Raw genomic sequence first — 19,868 nt, forward strand, 5'->3', positions numbered from 1 at the left:
GTGACAGGTAACAAACCTATAGTTTTATCTGGCCTAAAATAAATAATATCATCCGAGCCATAAATACAATAACTCACATAAAAAAAAACTGCCTTTACAATCACATTTAGATATTATTTGTTTTATTTTCTTCATTTTCTATATGCTTGGTAGCCTCAGAGAAATTATAGACTGGAGTTGCCAAGCGCACGCGCTCGCGTCTGCCGAAGTACATGAACAGTCGGTTCATGAGTTGATGTGTCGACGTTGATTTTTTCTTATGAGTGTGCGGCAGTGAGTAGAATTTGTGCTGTACGTCACTCAAATTTTCCTGTTAGCACTAGGCTGTATGTACTATCATCTGTCAAATTAAATGAAGAAGGGATTGTAACTACGTATATATTTATTTAGCCCTGGAAGAATGCTTGACTCTCACTGTAAATCGCAGGTTCAAATCCAGCACGAGCCTTATCATGGGCCGGGATTATCACGTGCTCAGCGGTGAAGGAAAACATCGTGAGGAAACCCACATACACGAGAAATGCGTTTCGGAGATATTTGACATAACCTTTTAATTTGACAGATGATAGTGTATACAGCCTAGTGCGAACACGAAAAGGTAATGTTCTGACAGCTGTCAATTTAATGAAGCTATATTTAATGGAGTATGGCCTTGATTATAGAAGAACACTAATAAGTTAAAGAAACTTGAGAGAATCGTTAAACGTTGTATTAATCATAAGTAAATAATTTCAGTGTGTGTAGTGCAGTAACAGTTTTGTTATTATTTGTAATAAGCAGAGTAACGGGGTTTTATTAATAGCCGGAAAAGTAACTAGTATGTACTAGTTAGCTAAACACAATATTACGCCATTTGTAACACAAGTTATTGACTATAGAATGTCTTAAATAATTAACTAAAAGTCCTATTACTATTAGCTAGCTTGCCTAAGAATTTTTATACGTTTTTATGCGGCTAATGACAGAAATGTACGTAAGTCAAGTATTTATACCTAATATTACTTTAAATATAAAAATATAATTAATGTCACTGTAGTCATAAGGTTTTCTGGCTTGCTTCTCAAATGACGAGGGCCGGTTCGAACCGTGATATCGGACTTGCACCAATGAGTAATGAGTAGTAGTGTTTAATCTTGCGATGGATGTACCTCTGCCTACCCCAATTGGTATATAGTCTTGTGCTTATATTATAACATTATTTTAAATTTGTTTAGAGACTTGCATTTATATCAGCAAAGTAGGTGCGTATCTTTATATTTCTTGGGTTTGTAACGCCATGGAATTAAATCTTATACTTTTTTATGGGGGTTATTTGAAAATCAATGTGAACTCTTAAAGTGATTATGTCATTACCAAATATAAGCAATACCGTTTAGTGAGATTGGAGAAATAATCATCAAAATTTAAATTGGGCACGCCCGTAGTTCTTCAAAAAAAGGCAATAAAAATACGCAATTATCTTCGGTTGTAACCGAATACACATTAGCTACAACGTCAAAATTTGAATTTATCTTCTTACGAAAACATGGGTAATAAAAGTTACTATTATTAGGTATAATTCCTGCCCTACAACCGTTATCCATCAAAACGCTCATAGCTAGACGAACAAACATGGTGTATGTGGGAATTGGAATACAATATTTAATTTACTTTTCGTGCATCGTCATGCTTAGAACCGTTGATTGTAACACTACATTAATGTATTATTCTGCGAAGTACTGTTTTAAAAGACAGCTTAATGTCGGAGATAATAAAGATAAATGTGGTTGAGCGTTGGGCTCATGAACCGGATGTCCCGGGTTCGAATTCTGAATTCTGGTGGGGACATATCACAATAATCACTTTGTGATCCCTAGTATGGCTTTGATGTTACAGGCAAATCACCCGATTGTTCAAAAGTAAGATGATTGGTGCCTCGAAAGGCTGGTTGATCATCCACTTCACAATCCACACGATAGAAGAAGACGCCTGAAATCTTTACTGGAAGAGGCTGTGGTACAAGTCAACAAAGGAAAACTTATAGCCACAATTGGTATGCCTAAAGATAAATGGATTGGCAGCTAGACGCCTTTAGTAATTTAATCACGCCAGGCATGACGTGATCTCTTGATCAACATCTTTCCAACTGTGGCTCGGGATGTGTCATCCCGAGTATGTTTTTGTTTCTTCCTGGCTTAGCGTGGAACAAAGGACCATGAAATCATGTACGATACCTTTACTGTTCCTTTTAGCGGAGATTTCAGAAATGGGTTTATATTTGTAAGTAAAAGTAACCTATTATTTTGTACGGTTCTATTTCCAAAAAAGACAAATTAATATCGAAGATAATATGCACTATAAAAACAACATGATGTTAAATAATGTTGAAGCGATACGGTGTAATAGAGATCGTGCGGCGGAATTTGCGATAAATTTTTACAGGTAGCTTTATCCCGACGTAAAACAAAGGGTAGTGACGGGGCACGGGACATGGCCGCCGCATACCGCTTTCAATAGCCGATAATTATATTGCAATTAGGTGTAATGAACGCGGCCACTCTTTGCCTATCGTGCTTGTAAGCACAAGAAAATTATTTCAAACTTAATTGCAACTAACCACACGACGACGAGCTACCGAGCTTTTATACGGCAACCATTATAATAATATTTACCTTGACCTCTATTAACATTTCTTTGCTATTAATTATAATAAACACTATTTCACATTAATAATAATAATCTTTTATGATTATCAAGTGCTCAGCGGTGAAGGAAAATATCGCGAGGAAACGCACATGCCGAAGAATGAAAATATGTTTTCGAAGGTATGTGACTTAACCTGTAATTGGTCTGGTTTTCTATTCGGCTTGGATGGTCAGAAAAATACTCGCTTGTGTTAAAATTGACAGATTCAATAGCAAATCTTCAGGTTAGCTAAACGGACCGTGTACAAAACCAGGATTATTCTAGGGAGATAAGAACGATGACTCTTCCACATTATTACCAAATATTTCTATTCAAAAAACATATTGAACAGATTTAATTCATTTGCAAATATCAATTTATCTCAAGCAAACAAGTAATTACTAGTGACTGGAGTCCGTGGAAGATTGATGGGCTCATGAATTAATGTTCATTCCGTATTAGTGTACTGGCGTATGTAAAAAATATCTTCTAATAACCTGTATAATTGTAGATTGAACTGATTATTCTAAGATAGACATCGGGTTCATTGAGATGGAATTACGGAAAAACAATGCCAATGCACTCTGAGGATCACTCGGATGTATATTAAAAGAGCTGTGATATACCCTCTAATCTTTACTACTAGCTATAGTTAAGAAAAAGATGAGAGATCTCTACCATCTCAAAGAGCCGCGTTGTAAAAAATATGTGATCTACAATTTCCATTATCCAGTCTGGGATAGGATTTCCTATGAATTACATAGGATAGATGTAAAAAATATCACGTGATCGAAGCGAGCGTGTGAAACACACATCATTAAGGGAAACGCAACTATGTTTGTGGCAGTTTATCTCAATAGCGAAATAATAAAATGTGTAATGCTTTCGTAATTGCATAATTCATCTTTATGACTCATTTAATAACCGACTGATAAAGAACGTAGCTTGCTGTTTATTCCACGAAAATTATACAATTATAAAAGACAATCCTCATTATACAATTATGTCTTTTAATTTTAGTTTTTATTAGCTCTTGGACATAAACAGTAGTTTAGATGACCCCCATAAACTCAATAAAACACGGAGACAAATAGAATCGTTTTAGTCGCATGGTTTTATCGTTGCGAAGCCCTAATAATTGAAGATTTAGAATTTGCGTCGAAGTCGCGTGGGCAGTGTAGGCTGGCCATGAGTAATGGTGGCTCCTGGGCAATAGTTCTAACAGTTGCCATGAGAAACGACGGGAAACACTCGCATAAACCACAACCGAGTAATATACGTAGAATACAGTGCAAGGTGCTACGGCATAATACCCCCGGTGGAATGTGTAACGTTTTCCAACGTTATCTCAGCAGATATACCGTACTTATCATACAGTTTGTGTCTCTCGTTGCATTATATAAAAGGGTTAGCGTGTGTTGTGATATGCTTAATGGATTGAAATTCGATATTCAACTTAGCAAAGATGTATAGAAAGCTGAAAAACTATATATTAGTTGATAAAAACATTAAGAAGTACATTTGATATACGTGTAGCCTTGGATGCGTTGAATAATATGTAAAAATAAAAGGTAAAAACTGTTTGTATGTACGGTTAATATAGTTTTCATTCATATACCTACCTATATTATATTATACGTACCTACGTTTACACTTTATTATACGTATATACTTTATAAGTACCTACTCGAAAATAAGTAAGTACTTGAAGTTCCTTGTTATATCGAATTAGCTTACAAGATTTGATGAAATTCGATCGTCTTCAAACGCCTATCCAGTTTGTTTAGACGCTACTTATTGGAAGATATACCTGCAACCACTTAAACGTATTCATATCTTAAGGTATAGATATGATAAACTATGTAACGATAAAAAAATACCTACTCAACACTAGGCATAGTAATGCAGAAACTACCATAGGTGTTCTGGTGACAAGTACGGCGTAATATATTCCAAAAGATCGTAAATGCCTTCATAACTTCTGAATTACTGCTCTTTGGATGAATATATGACTGTTTACAGTTCTACTTGCCTAGTTTTCCTCTACTAAGTATGATAACTTTAGAGAAATACTTATTTACCAAGAATTTTATCTGGGATGTCAAATAACGCAAAACAGTAATTGCAAATTGAAAATTTAGAATATAGTAATTTATAGCGACAGTTGTTGGAACGTAAAATTATTATAAATTATACGTAAAAGTCAGTTTCATAATTAGAGACAAATTAGTATTCAGGAACTGTAATCAATTTCTGCATGAATATTACTAATAAAAAGTTTTTGAGTGTTAAAAGAACGTAAAATAGGATTTAACTCCTGCCTTCTATAACTTACATGCCTTCAGGTTAAATGATGCCTATCATTTAATACAGCACGCGCTTTTAACGTGTGTACACACCCTCACACACCCTCGAACGTACGCACTCACGCACTTTGGTAAAAGATTGATAAATGTCATGTCATTGAATTGAGTATTTTTTTTCTCAGTGACGCTTAGTGTTGCCCGTTGAGAAAAAAAATATCTTCTATTTAATTTATTTTCTTTCTTGCGTGCTGTAAAATCAGTAGCCGATCTCTTCAACCCTGGTGCCAGGGTTACTGTTGACCCATTTAAAATAAATTAAATAAATAATTGAATACGTTTTTCTTTTACATTCCAGATTTATTACGTATATTAAAATTCATTATGTGGAAAAACTATGCAATTGTTTGCGATTACTTGGTCGCTTTGGCATTCTATTTATAAGGCCAGGGGGAAGTTGCGAGTCATTCACAATACAAGTTCACTATTTTACTTGAAAATGCATTTTATGTATTGCTATTTAATCAAGCAAATAAATGCCTTAAAAATTTAATTTCAAGATTAGTAATGTATTTCTCGTGGTTACGGAAGCTGGGATTTTCAAGCGATTTATATTTTAAAATTATGTTATTAGAATTAATGCTAATGAAGTAACTGTATTTTCTTTACTCTTAATAGGTAAACATAAACAGCGTGTGCAAGACTTCGTTTAGTTGCATTTGTTGATTGGCAGCGTTCAACTAAGTTATGCTATTTATGATGATGTAAAACAGTGGAGCCGTTTGAATATAATTCAATTTTGACTTATTGTCTGCTTCAAACGTCTAGTAAAAATGGAGAGCAGGGTTCTTTGCGTAAGTCAAAAGTCTTCTTGTTAATAAGCAATAATACGGGATACCGGAAACCGTAACGATCTCTCTCTTCTCTCGTATAAGTTGTAGTATCAATGACTGACGTCACCTACCTTGGTATTACGGTTTTTACTGAGTCGCCAGTACCCACACGGTAGACGTGAGGAAACCCACATTCCGGAGAAATTAATTTTCGGAGGTATGTGACCTAACCTGTACCTATTGGGCTGGTATTCCCTTCGCGGGTTGGAAGGTCAGACAGGCAGTCGCTTCTGTAAAAAAACCGGGCCTGTCAAATCTTCAGGTTAGGTAAGCGGACTCTATGAAAAACGGGATAATGCTAAGAGGACTGTGTCGCCATACCCCCTGACATGGTCCATATAACGACTGTGTACTTACTTAGATAAATAGGTAATGATAACAAAATAATGCTTACCACTTCTTGTTCATGAAATAACACACATAATCTTGTGTACTTTACATGCATATTTGCTTGATTAGATTTCAGATTACCGAGCTGTGCACTAATAAGTATGTATAGTCTTTATTAATGGGTACGTTTGTACGGACATAATTAAGGGCGAGGTGGTGAACGTGTTATTAGAGCTTGGTTTAATCGCCACCGGGGAGAAATATTAAGACAATAGCGCAGCGAACATTAACATTACTTCGGTTCAACAGCCGTGCCTAACGTGAAATAAAGGCTTAGCCCACAGTACGCGGGTCGGTAGCGACGCGGCCCGAGCGCCGGTTGGAGCATATTCTATTACTACGAGTATGTATACTGAGTTGTGATGTTCGTAGTAATAAATGGTAATCGATAATTTTCTGATTAGTTTCGAGTACATCACTTCGTGTGCTAACACACGATACGCGAATTGAAACTATGACTATTCGTAGTCAGTAAACATTCCTATGTATTTGATTTTGGAAAGATTTTTACTGTAATATGCCTTTCTAAGAACTGTCATTTCTTTTTAGTGTAGTTAATTTAGTATTTAGTACTAAAAGGTTCAAAGTTCGATTTCATACTTAGAAATATCTTTAAAATATTATATTGTGGTCTAATTCTAGACAACAACGCTTCTATACGTTGTTGTGTTGTCCAGTCTTACGGTCGTTGAAACGAGTATAATTGCTCATTTAGCGTCATGGATTAACCCGTATCTGTTACCTGCGTTCTGTGTGCCGAAGCTTTAACATGAAATAAGACTTAATCCGACCGGCGGCATACAATACGGATGTATGCGAGGGCTGAACATACCATTGCGCAATGATATTTCTATCATTGTTTGTTTCCAACGAAGCGAATCCGAAAATCGACTTATTACACAATACTGGGCTGCTGATTTCGATTATAGAGGCTCATCAGTATTCTTCAGCTAATGATAGACTACTTACATTGTAAACTTGGGAAGTAAAGTTGAACGTAATACGAGTGATTTCTTTGGTCCTTTTTATTAAAGAATTTCCATTTGATCATTTTAAAACTTTATGTTGCTCGAGCTCGAACAACATAATCGTAACATTTAAATAAGCTTTAAAGAGGAAAAGGTCTGTACTAAGCTCTGAAATGATGAAAGCGTTGTGTTAACAGGGCCTATTATGAAAAATCTGCATGCTGTATAATAATACGTGTAGGAAGTCATATAATGCCGGCCCATAATCACCAAGCCAGGAAGTTTGTACTATGGGAAACATAAACCGCGTTTGATGATCTTGGGAACATTCCGGCTTGATATAATCAATGGACAGTCTTGTTGATGAATTGTTAAGAAATGACGATTACACTAATTAACAAGATGACTTTTTTTGCAAACACACAATCCGGTATCTTTTGTTTCTTTGCATAATATGGTATAGTGACAATAAATTAATGATATGCTGGCGATCACTGACCGTTTGGTAGGCGTCTAATTAAGTTCGTCATTCACTTCCTCCATTCCTTGGTGAATACGTGGAAATAAAAACTCTTTACCTACCAATAAACAAATAGAATTCAAGCCATCTTATGCTTGTATTATCAAAACACCATAAACAAAACAGTTACAGAACAAAAATATGAAACAAAAACAAAAATTAAATAAAACTAAAACAAATAAATAAAACTCAAATTAAAATAAATTATGTTCAATTAACACTTAAACTAAACCTTAATTAAAAAGCCCACAAATCAAAACAAAACATGTTTCAAAACACTTTTATAATCGAACAAATTCATAATCTATGCAGTACAAATGAAAGGACGCAGTGAAATGCGAGAGAAAATGAAGAGACTAGATCATTGACATCGCAAGTAGGAAAGACGGCTGTCGACAAAAACTAGCCACGGGAGGTTCCCGGGAGGTGATCGAGATCTTTAATCATGCAGAACCAACTGCACAAATACTAGTGAAAGCGGTCGCCTCACAGCCTCTACAACTGATCCCTGACGCTACAACCACTCTATAATCAAGCCCTTGTCCTTTCAACTCGTAGAAAGTGCAGGTCATCGCATAATAGAACCTTTGTACAAATCTATAAAAAAATACGTCTATTAGTAAGAAGTCCATTTGAAAGCGAAATTCCTTACCATTTTAATTCTCAAATGTTCTTCGAAGATGGGAATGGGAGATTACGCAATTAGACGCAGAACAATCGAACGCTTCAGAACATTGACTCCATACTGGAAATTACGAGCGCCTATACCGGTGACTGGCTACACAACGATGATAAAAACTGCGTTATTTTGCTTATTACTTGTCTAGCACCTCACAAATACCGTCTCTTGAATGAAGTGTAGATTAGGTTTTAGAATTTCTGCGACTTTGAACCAAATTTATGATCAGTCATAAAGTGTTGCCTACTTAAAAGGATCAATACTTCTCTCAGTCATCAATCTTGTATTATGAAAGAAACTGGTCTGGCTACTGAAATGTTTCTGCTGATTGCAGTTTTTCCTTTTTGTTGTTGTTTTTGAAGAGAGCCAATCTTTAAGTTCTTTTCAAATGAATTTCTGTTACAAAAAGCAAAAGTTTAAGTTTATGGTAGTCGAGTAACTGAATGGCAAGCAAACTATTTAATTTAATAGAGATTAACGTTTAGGCTAGAGCTATAGGATAGAAAGGATCTTATTAAGAAATAAAAGTAAAAGGGATTTAAAGTTTTTTAGGATCGTTGCCCTAGAAGTGCATCGGCAGGGGAGGCGTGGATGTACGGCGGCTCGCGGCGGCTGCGGCGCGCGGCCGCGCGTCCGAGCGACCGGCCGCGGTCCGGCGCGCCATCTCTCCCTTTCTCTCCGGCCTATCGCGCTCTCTCTCCGTCCTTCGGCGGCTCGTTCCTCTTCTTCTTGCAAGGTTAAGGTTACGTCAGACGTGTTATGTTATAACCGTTGGGGCGCACTCCGCCAAGTTCAGTGTCTTGTCGAGAGTGGCCGCGACACTAGGCTCGCGACCATCGCTGCGCGCGCGTCATCCGAGGACTGTGCGACTGCCTGTGATATACAACCAGTGAAAAGTTCATGAACTGGGGTGTTGAATTTGTTTGAACTATCACTCGTGACGCTTACACAAAATATATCCAGAGACACGTGAATCCTTTGGGTATGTACCTGCGGTTTACTTGCGTTTTATGACATTTTCTGATTAGAACAGGAACAGTTTTTTCCGCGTCGGGATATCTGGCGGATGTTCCCGGTGTCCTGTTAATAAACTGGTCCAACTATAAATAATTTTATGGAGGCTTAGTGCGCGCCTTTGGGAGTCGCTTAGAAGACAGCCTGTAATATAATGAAGTCTAGATATAATTAAGAGAGGAAGCGAAGCGCAATCTTCCAGATTGCACCGGATTAAGTATGATTGTTCATTTAGAAAAGGTCTCTTGTGAATTCGCAATTAAATTTAATAGAAATAACGTTTATAGCGTTTATAATGTTCACATGTGAAGGGCGATGAACGTCTCTCGGCCAAGGACAGCCTTATCAAGCAAACACAACTTTGCAATTATTTGTTAAAGGATACATAAATACGTTTAATGCTTTAAATATGTAAATGAATTATAATATAAAGGGCATAAAATCTTTTGTTCACTGTGAGAATATATTAATCGTATAAAAAAAGTAGAGCTTTACAAAAAAGCTATGACGAAGGCAAAAAAAAAGATATATTGTAATGATAATGTTTTTTTTATACTTAAAGAAATATTAACGTTAAATATAATTAAGGATATTGAAAATTTTCATTCAGCTGTAAAAATCAATCAAAAATACAAAATACTAATAAGTTTAAGTTTTTTCTGAAAACTATTTTTTTATTTGGGGGAAATAAATAGAAATATACAAGAGGTATTTTTTATAATCTCTCAATTAAAACTCCACAAATTACTAGGTAAAATTTTAAGATTCAAAGCATTTATTTAAATAATGTAAGTAGATTCATACAAACTGGGGTTGTTCAAAAAAAAAAAAAACTAGACAAAAATAGCTCTCACGGTTACAACATCATTGTATTAAATAAATGAGACACATATCTGTAGACATATCAATATTCATAAGCGAAGAATGCCTGACGAAATAAAAAATTGCATCTGATCTTCCCAGCATAAGAGCGAATCAAAATCGTCGATTATGTAGAAAAATATGAGGAGTAGCTGTATACCGTTATTGTAGGTAGCTAGCTAGTGCAGCGCAGTTTTTGCGCACTTGTCTTCAATCGTGTATGCGCGCGATAAGCTCTGATGCGCGTAGATCAGGGGTGGCGAACCAATAGCATAAATAATTTCGGGCATGGCATATAAAAAAAAAACATTTAAAAAATATATATCATCACGCCAAACCACGTACTCTGAGACAATGGCTAACATAATACGTATTGCATTATTATATACCTCTATGTTGATATCTATATTCATGTACTTTGTGGAGGCTTTGTGGAAGCTGTCTAGCCCTTTGGGGATACAGGCTGTGTTGTTATACTGTGTTGTTCTGTTACTTTGTGGAGGAAATAACGTATTTATTTAATTAATTATGTTTATGTATGTACAAAAGTTGGCTACCCCTGGCGTAGATATAGTATGGCGCTATATTTAGCGTCGCTTCGTTTGGTCTCGCGAGATTTATCACCAATTCTCCGCGTACTATGTTCGCTTAATTCGATCTTGTTTCCACGTCAATTTCATTTGGAATGTTCAAGTAAATGAAGCAGTTAGTTGGAAATTTTACTGTGTAGTTTAGTCTTGGGATATTAGAGCAATTTATATGGTATTTATCGATTGATAAGTTTAAAGTGTATTTAGTTATTACGTAAGTATTTATTTAAAGAGAAATGTTTAAGTTTTGTTTTATATTAAAAATAACTTCAGCTCAGTTACTTATATCAAACAACAATTTTAATTCTTACTTACATCAGGCGTTTAAAAAGCGAAAATATTTTTTTAATCTAAGAATATTGTATTAGATAAACATCATTATTAGAATGTTAAAATTAATGTTGTGTTAATATTATTTATTATTTTATAATTTAATTAATAATATTTTACTTAATAATATTATATTGTGTTAGATAATAACTGTTTTAAATATAAGCGCATTGATAGGTTATAAAGGGCAGTTCAAAATAATTTGCACCTACAAAAACGTTGTGAATCGTCAAGCAATGTTCCGCGGTACAAAAGACATCAACGAGCCGCGCGCTACGAGACAAATGACTATAAATAAAAGCTTTACTCAGTAAAGAATATAAAAGTAATTTATTGTGCTGCGGCTTTATTTCTGTAGTTATTGCAGTTTAAGGTTTAAACTGCTTCAAAATAGAAAATTAAATTAAAAAAGTAAATCTGCACAGGCTTTTTGCGCTTTTTTAAGGGCTAAGAGCCTGCGGTTTCATAAATAAAAGGTTTTAAGTATTTAAAAAGACCACTGGCGTCGCTCCGCTATAAAACCCGGCTAGTGCATGTTGCGGACATGAAAATTCATTAGAAATGTGTAATTAAGTACAATCGTAAATTCCGCTTATTAGACGAGAAGAACAACACAAAAACTAGGAGTTTCTTGGAAATGATGGAGTCCCTTCATTCATTTAATATAATTACTCGCATAGAGACGAAACAAAACGTTTTCTTAAGTTTCTTACCGACGCGGCATTGCGAGGATTGTCATTGCGAATAATGAAAGCACTTTTACTTGGAACGTCTGGCAATCATTTTTCACAGTTAGACAATTTAGCTGTTCGTATTCAAATTCGTAGCCGCATATGAGTTGACAGCATAATTCTTTCGCAATTAGAACACTGTATGAGTGTTTAAACACTCGTATAACTGTCGAGCTGAACACTACAACAAAGTTAATATATTCCTAAACATTTTTACAGTTATGGTTTTCCCACGATAATTCAGCACTATTAAGGCACCGCCCGGGTTGGCTAGGTATCTAGGTTGCCTAGGTAGGCTGCAATTACACGAAACAACTGGTAGCGTTCGCAGGCCACAAAAGTATAACAAACGACCCGGCGAGCACGATCGGGGCCGGGGGTCAAACCTGGTACTTTGGGCGAATGCCAACGCTGTGAACAAGCGCCGTACAAGGAGATATCGGCAGACAATGAGGGCTCTAAACTGTGACGCACGCCACATGTTGGTCAAATCGAGCGATCAAACCATAGCGGAACACTTATTTGGTAATAGCCCCCATACTCGGCGCGGCACATTCCCTCATCAAAGGTCAATAACGCAAAAATGCCCGCCCACTTTTAAAGCATAGAAATTTTAGTCAAGTTCAAAATATGGACATCGTGATACAGTTCTTTCAATTATTTGTCAGTTAAATTTTCGAAAATAGAATCTTTACGTTAATTATATTAGACATGAAATGTATGTGCGAGGAACACTTATGTGTTTCGGGCAATTTCTGTCTCTAAAAGTCTTGTTGAGTCGGTGGGTTGATTATGTGGCCGCAAATAAATAAAAATACTACCTACTTATTTTCTTTGACCTTAAAATTATCTATAATGAGTCAATCTCGTCCGATTTAACGATTTCCTAAGTTTTGTAAGTGCCAGAGATAAGGTCTGAATGTTCGATAGATGGTACGTTTGACCCCATTGGGTGTCGGAGATTATAATTAAGAGGGTCACGTGAGAACAGCGGTAGTGTTCGTGACTGCGCCCGCGCCGGTGACACGCCATCCCAACTATCGAGCACAAGGCGAGACTGCGTTCCGATTTCCTGATTAGTTCGATGGAAAAATCGATTCGGCACTAAAAGTTACAGCAAAAACTCTAAAGCTTTTTGTACGTGAGAAAAATAAAGAAAAGATGTAAAGGACAGTTTGCTCCAAATTTAGAGCGAAGAACGGCATTTGCTTATTAATTGTAATGCGACTCTTTCCGGTGTAAATGCAACCGCAGATACATACATGTAGTTTAAACAGGCATTAGAGATATTTATTCACTATATACCAGCTGTCATCATTAGTAAGTGGAGTGAATGAATACAAACCTGTTTAAGTTGGCGGGCGATAGAAAAACGTTTTCTGATCAAGTGACCGGCGGAATAAATGTTGAACTAATCAACTGTAAGACATACAAACGAGTTGCACCGTCTGTTTGTATTTAACGAATGGGTTTTGATGGCATTTTGATATTTCTATAATTTTTGCTTCGCGTTGGATTAAGCGAAGATTAACGTTGTCAGATAACTTCGCATATTTGTAGCGAACATTCGTTCCAATTACGAATATTATATTAAAAAATATATAGATTTAATTGGTTTTTTATATCAGGACCAAAAGATCGGTAGTTTAATGTTGTTATGTAAGCAACCAGGTATTACTAGTAAAGTTTATCTATCATCTTATAATTAAAACTAACACTGTCTAACGCCGACTAAAAGAAATGTTTTTTAAAATTTACACTTGCATGTCTCGTCATTTTTTCCGTCTAGTGTCCTGTGTATTAGGTATAGCTGAAAATGGCAAACTAAGAAAGCAATTCAAAAAGCGTTCCACTTTAAATCTAGTGCAAAAACTTCAAACGAAATCCGCGTTAAGAGTTAAGACTCGACTTCGGCGTAGTGGTAGAATGTAGAGATAGGGTCTGTATCTCGCTCCTATTTATAAAGTAACGTCTAAAGGGCGGTACTGGTCGGTCGTGCGGGTCAGGACGGATTCCATCAGGCGTGCTTTCCATGAAGGATTTTAATTACGTCGTCGGGGTGAACGCCCGCAACCCGCCAGCCGTTAGGGACTTTTGACAACCTTACGACTCTAACAGGTGCAACCATTGTTCCCGGCCGGATCGCATATGTTACAGAGTTATTTTTAAACACCGTTATTTTGGAAAGTAAGCACTCGGCCATGTTTTTGCGATGTGTAGGCGCGTAAGTGTTAACGATAAAGATACATCGAACGGAAATTTTGATAATGCTGATTATTTGTCATCGTGTGTCCTTCATTGTTCTACCTACGCGTTTTTTTTTTGTTTAGTTGGAATGCCGGGTAATAAATATTCTAAGGTTTATGTTAATAACAAATGTAAAATCTCGAGCATCTACAGCCATTAATACCTCAACCCAATAGTGATATCATAAACGAAACGCGCGATGTTAATTGGATCATTTATCAAATAAAAATCAGGTTGAGTACCCCGTTATATTTTTAATAGATATGATTTTGTATCAGACCTGCGGCGACGGAGATCCCGAACAGGCTCCTATTATATTTGAATATTCATAAATAGCGTTACTTTTTGGCAACCAATTCTACCTATTTTTTGAGAATATAGTTGCAAACTGGAATTGTATTCGAAAAGCGATAAATTAAAATAGTCATATTTGAAGATAAAATTTGCGATTTCTTCGACAGTTTTGTTTATTTATGGCGACTTGAGTATGCAGACTTAAAAAAGTCGCGGAGACAATGTGGTGGGTGTGGGTCAGCGCTGAGTCACGCGATGATCGCGCTACACCCGAATATTGGCGCCTGCGCCTACAAATGATGCCTCATTTGGAAGCCGGTTCCTGACCATAACTGTGCCATAACTAATGCCGGCTCCGGGCCTCGTTTTACTAAGAAGGTCACGCACTGAAAAGGTGATAAGTCAATTTGTATCTCTTCAGCTCGAAGATAACAGACGTTTCTGTCTTATCGTAATGGCGGACAAACTTATTGCTTGCAAACTGGGAAATCTTTAATAAATATGTCCTTGAAAGTTCCGTTAAACCAAACTAGAGAGTGCTGCAATAGCACTTGTAAAGTCAACAAATTTAACACTTGTAAAGCGCAATCAAATGAGATAATTAAAGGCTATAAGTGGCATCGCTTAGACGAGTCTACGAAAAAATCTGTCAAGAGACGTCATGTCCCGTTGCAGTCCACACTTTACGTGACTACTGGCTCGTAACTTGTACAGAATTATTCAAAGTGAAACAGGCTAACCTCAATTTGTTTACATATCAATTCAAACGGTTAACAAAAATTAAATCGGTGATCAGCTTGTAGAAATAAATTAAAATTAAATTTGCATGCGAAATTAATCCGAATGACCTCTTATTTGATAAATGTGACAGAGTAATTTACATTTATAATTTATTACTCTTAACTCGTGTGAAAAAACCACAAGCAACAATGTTCCTATGAGCGACTGTGAGCGGCGTTTTTGTAGAAACAAAGACTAGCCATAAAATTTGTGATAGACTAGCTCGTCCTAGATAGAGCCGACTGAGTAAAATTATACGGCGAACTTTACATTAGCCCGTGAGGCGGAATGAAACACCGTGTGAGCTTAAAACGCAGAACGTGGCTGTAAAGCGCTTTATGCTCTATAATGCGTTGCAAGTGGAGCGAGTTACAACGCCTGCAACGTGCTCAAATTGATTACGGATACACGCGAATCGTCTAATAAAATCACTAATGGAACGGTACCGGTGGCGTGCGTCGCATAACGGCGCGGTGCGCGCGCGCTCCCACGGCTGACACATTATGCAACCCGCGGAGCACAATGCGCGCTATTGATCGCATTCCCGACGAAAAACCGACGGCACCGTAAGTGAAACCAGATGAGGTCGTTAGCGACACCTCGATACTCATCTCGATATTGATGTCGATGGCGCTCCAATCTGACGGCGAGACGGAGCTCCGCAATAACTTCTCAAGTTCTCAACTCAACTTACATCCAGAAAAAAAATCTAAATAAACACAATATATCATTTCCGACACCTGTTCTTGTTCGGACAGAATCAAACATAACAGAGTACCTAAGTATGCATTGTATGAACTGGGTCGGTTGTACCGTAACGTAAACGTTGTTCCATACAAATTAATGCATACCTTGTTTTCGTAGCTGGCTGCATGTTAATTTTCCGATCAACTTGACTATCATTATCCGATAGCAGTCACATACGAATGAAAAGAAGTAGCAGTAGCAATGTGTCGATGGTATTTACATGGAATTATCCATATAATGCAGACATAACCCTATTAGAGCGCATTCTCACATACATAAGTGCTGGGAAGTGCAACTTAGAGTGATGGGCTCAGCTCACGGCATGTGAACATGACTATGTTAATTATGAGCACGTTCATGATGAATATATGACTCTACGATTTCCACTTGAAAGCTTCGAGGGGCAGTTGTAAATTTTAATATGTTACTTAAAGGAAATGAACAGGCACAACTATTCCTTGATCTGTAATAACATTTGCAAAATGGTGTTCATTGCAAGGGATGTCATTAAACCAGACGCCTGATTAGCAGTGGACTACATAACACTAAAATGAGGTTAATGAAAACTCATTTGTAGTATTGATGTTTAACTGTAAATAAATTAATTAGCTAGTCCCCTTTACTACACCACAGATGAAATTATTTACGACCACAAATGTGTTAAATTTAATGTTTGTTATTCAGGTCATTGTGATATTTGATTTGGATTTGGCGTTTAGTAGATTATGATGAGGTATGAGGCGGTGTATTCGTTCATTACACGATCATTGAACTCGGTTGCGACAGCGACATCGCACGTCTCGCAGCGGAATTCGGCGGTCGCACGCGCATGACCGCAGCCCGAAATGCACGATCCGCAAATTAGCCAGGAGGAACTACTCGTCAGATTACTTGCGGTAAAACTCACAGCTTTACACTCGACACCTCCATTACAGAGAATCAGTGTGTGACCCAAATACACGCGCGTTCCGCACCTATTTGGTGTGAATGTGGAATGTCATTTGCAGCTCGCGCCGCTATGCTACACCGCAATGGATGGCGTGTCCGTATGTGGTCATTTACGATTATCTTTCACATTTATTTGCGTTGTGAACTACTTACGATGAATGATTGCGAGCGCGAAGACAATGCCACGATGTTATCTCCGGGTCGTGTTTCCTACTCCCGCAGGTAGGCTGGAACATGCATACCGCCACCGCGCACTCCTCCTTATCAATACATTAAATTACCACCACTGAATCGCGCTTGCATTAAGCCGAGGCGGGTCTGACTAATTTTCACACATTTACAGTTTATCTATTTCATTTATAACGGATTAGGAATGATTGCAGCCCCACACGAAGCTATTAAGTGCGGTAGTAACATTAAGCCGGCATTAACTATTATCATCCTTGCTGAATCAGTATTCGCATCTATCAACGAGCTCAGATTTATTTTATCACCTTGAGTAATGAAGCCGATTGAATTTCGCTATCTAATGTGAAAGCACACCCACTCGGATATTAAGATACGCGACTACGATGCATTTACACATAATCCTAAAATATGTGGATACATTACCTGTTTCATGTCTAACACGAAGTTTAACATCCTTTATTAATCCGAAGCCGTTGATGTGACATCTGGCGAGGTCTGAAGTGCAGGCATGTGGACAGTAGAATGAAAGCGCAATCTTAGTAAGCCTACCTGTGAATGTTCATTGACAAAAAATAAAATGGACGTTAACATTCCAGCGGTCGGTCGTGACGATTGGCTGAGGAGCGACTGTGTACAGATCGCGGTAACGAGACCCCGAGTGGGCGCTTTACATAGATCCAATGCAAATTGAGTAGCGATTTGCGCGCGCATAAATCAGCACCGGCCAACACACAACCACTTCGCATTTCGTCAATTAACGTCACCCATACTCGCATTGTGCCCGATAGAGGCACGCGTCGCCTCGCTTGATTTATTCCCAACCCGATGATAGACCATCGATAGCCGCAAAGCTTTCCACATGAAAATTAGCCCCCGAGAAATAGATACACAAGTAAAAGTTAGAAGAACGAATAGATACCCCCGTAAATGCCGCGAGGCATTCGTTGCGCTAACTAGAAAGAAACTAGAAAGTGAATTATAAGGCTAGAATAATTTGTCCGGAGTGGTTTGAGTAGCCGGGCAGGGTTCAATTACAGGGTGGTTCTGAGAAAGAAGCGACTAAGCGTTAGGAGTGAACCTTAACCATAATGATTGCTTTACTGTTTATGAATGGAATTACAAGATGTGGGCAGGATGTTGTGACAAACCAACAAAAAGGCGAGAATATTACTTGAGAATTCTCGGAGCGAGGTTCTAAGGAGCTGGTTTTAGGTTTTATATTATCATGTCGAGATAAGTTGAGTGACTCCCAATATGTGTTTGTTTTGTATCCCAGCGAGTAAGGGCGGTACCGACGCCCTAAATCAACGTAACGGTCCCAGCGATTATCTGTGTTTATCCTGGCGGCATAAACGTGCACGCCTATCATCGATGCTTCCGATTAATTTTCACAGTATATTATTATTATTAACGATGGCCATATAGGAGAAGTTGGGCCGGTCGCATAGCGGGCGGAAATAGGTACGTCGTGAGATCGCTTCGACAATCTCAGAGATGTGATCATTGGGAGCTACGACAATACGCAATTAATGAAGCGTCTGTGGCGTCTCGTCTTGCGTAACGAGCGGCCAGGGCTACTTCTTATCGCTAATGAGAGCTCACTCGCCGAGTATTGTCGCGAGGGCGTGTTCGAGCCGCGCGGGCCATCGGGGGCACAGAAGCCCCGTGTTTATTGACGTTATCTGCGCCGCAATGAAATCGTGCGTGAGTTGTTGTCCCAGGAATTAAAACTAACTGTAACTCCGTTCGCTGCCTAAATAGACGCGCGATGTAAAAGGATAATTTTCTCAAGGAAATAAAGCTAGAGTAATCGGCGCGCACATTTTTCTTACGCTCGTTGGTTATTATAAAATTTACTTGGGCGCGTCATGTCTGATTTATTTCTTCCAGGTAGTAATCTTTCCTTTGGCATCTGTTGCTAACGAGAGGCGCTGTGAAGGGTTTATGATTTTTGTGATCAAATAGTTGGTAGTGCGTCAGGAGTCGGGAGGTGTTCCTGGGTCGGGTGTCGGGGGCCGAGCTATCTAATCGGGCGTCGCCTCGTCGCCGGTGGGCGGCGATCGGGATAACACCGCCACCGCCGCGCCCACACGCCAATTATGTGGGAAGAAGTTACGATTGCCCGCGCGATACCGCGACTAAGGCAAACGGACCCACCTAGAGCTGATCGCGTGCATTAATCGGAAAACTATTGCCAATATTATTCCAATCAATGCCTGAATACTATCAAAGCGCATTATCAGTGCAGCAATAAGGAATGCGGCTCATATCCTGTCTCTTACACTGCACTATAACTGCATGCTCGATGGTCTTTCAAACTTTTACCTAACGGATATAACGGTAGAAAGTTTAATGCCAAAATATTGGCAGTATTATTTAAATTAATGTTAATAAGGCAAAAACAGCTAAACGATTTGATCAATATAGATAGCGCGTGTATAAAATGGATGTTTATAAAACTGAAGCAGACATCAGGAAGATAATTAAGGTAGCTCAAAAAGTGTAAGTGGCTTGTAGATAATTGAAGGCAGCAGCGATGTTATCGCGACGGGCTCATCTGAGCGCGCTCCCGTCCATCGATAGCGGGCAGCCGACGGCCGGCCGACGTAATTACAATAAATAGAGCTCGCATGCGAACAGGAACTCCGCACGTCCACAACTAGGAGCACGCCATTCTTGCAATTACCTAACACCTCGCCTGATCGCGCGGCATTATGACC

The 19,868-nt window shown here is 38.1% G+C and overlaps 2 protein-coding genes across 3 annotated transcripts in view; one reads left to right on the forward strand and one right to left on the reverse strand.

The window, feature by feature from the left end:
• LOC126370058 (autophagy-related protein 16-1) overlaps nt 1-19,868 on the reverse strand; it is a 175,892-nt gene that overhangs the window by 93,368 nt on the left and 62,656 nt on the right. The gene's annotated exons all lie outside the window — the stretch shown is intronic.
• The window catches only part of LOC126370045 (uncharacterized), a 52,917-nt gene continuing 42,285 nt past the window's right edge, over nt 9,237-19,868 (forward strand). Inside the window, exon 1 of the mRNA XM_050014687.1 lies at nt 9,237-9,399. The gene's annotated coding sequence lies outside the window, so the exon portion shown is untranslated. The remainder of the gene's footprint in view (nt 9,400-19,868) is intronic.

This window comes from Pectinophora gossypiella, chromosome 10 (genome assembly GCF_024362695.1).
Source record: "Pectinophora gossypiella chromosome 10, ilPecGoss1.1, whole genome shotgun sequence".
NCBI lineage: Eukaryota > Metazoa > Arthropoda > Insecta > Lepidoptera > Gelechiidae > Pectinophora > Pectinophora gossypiella.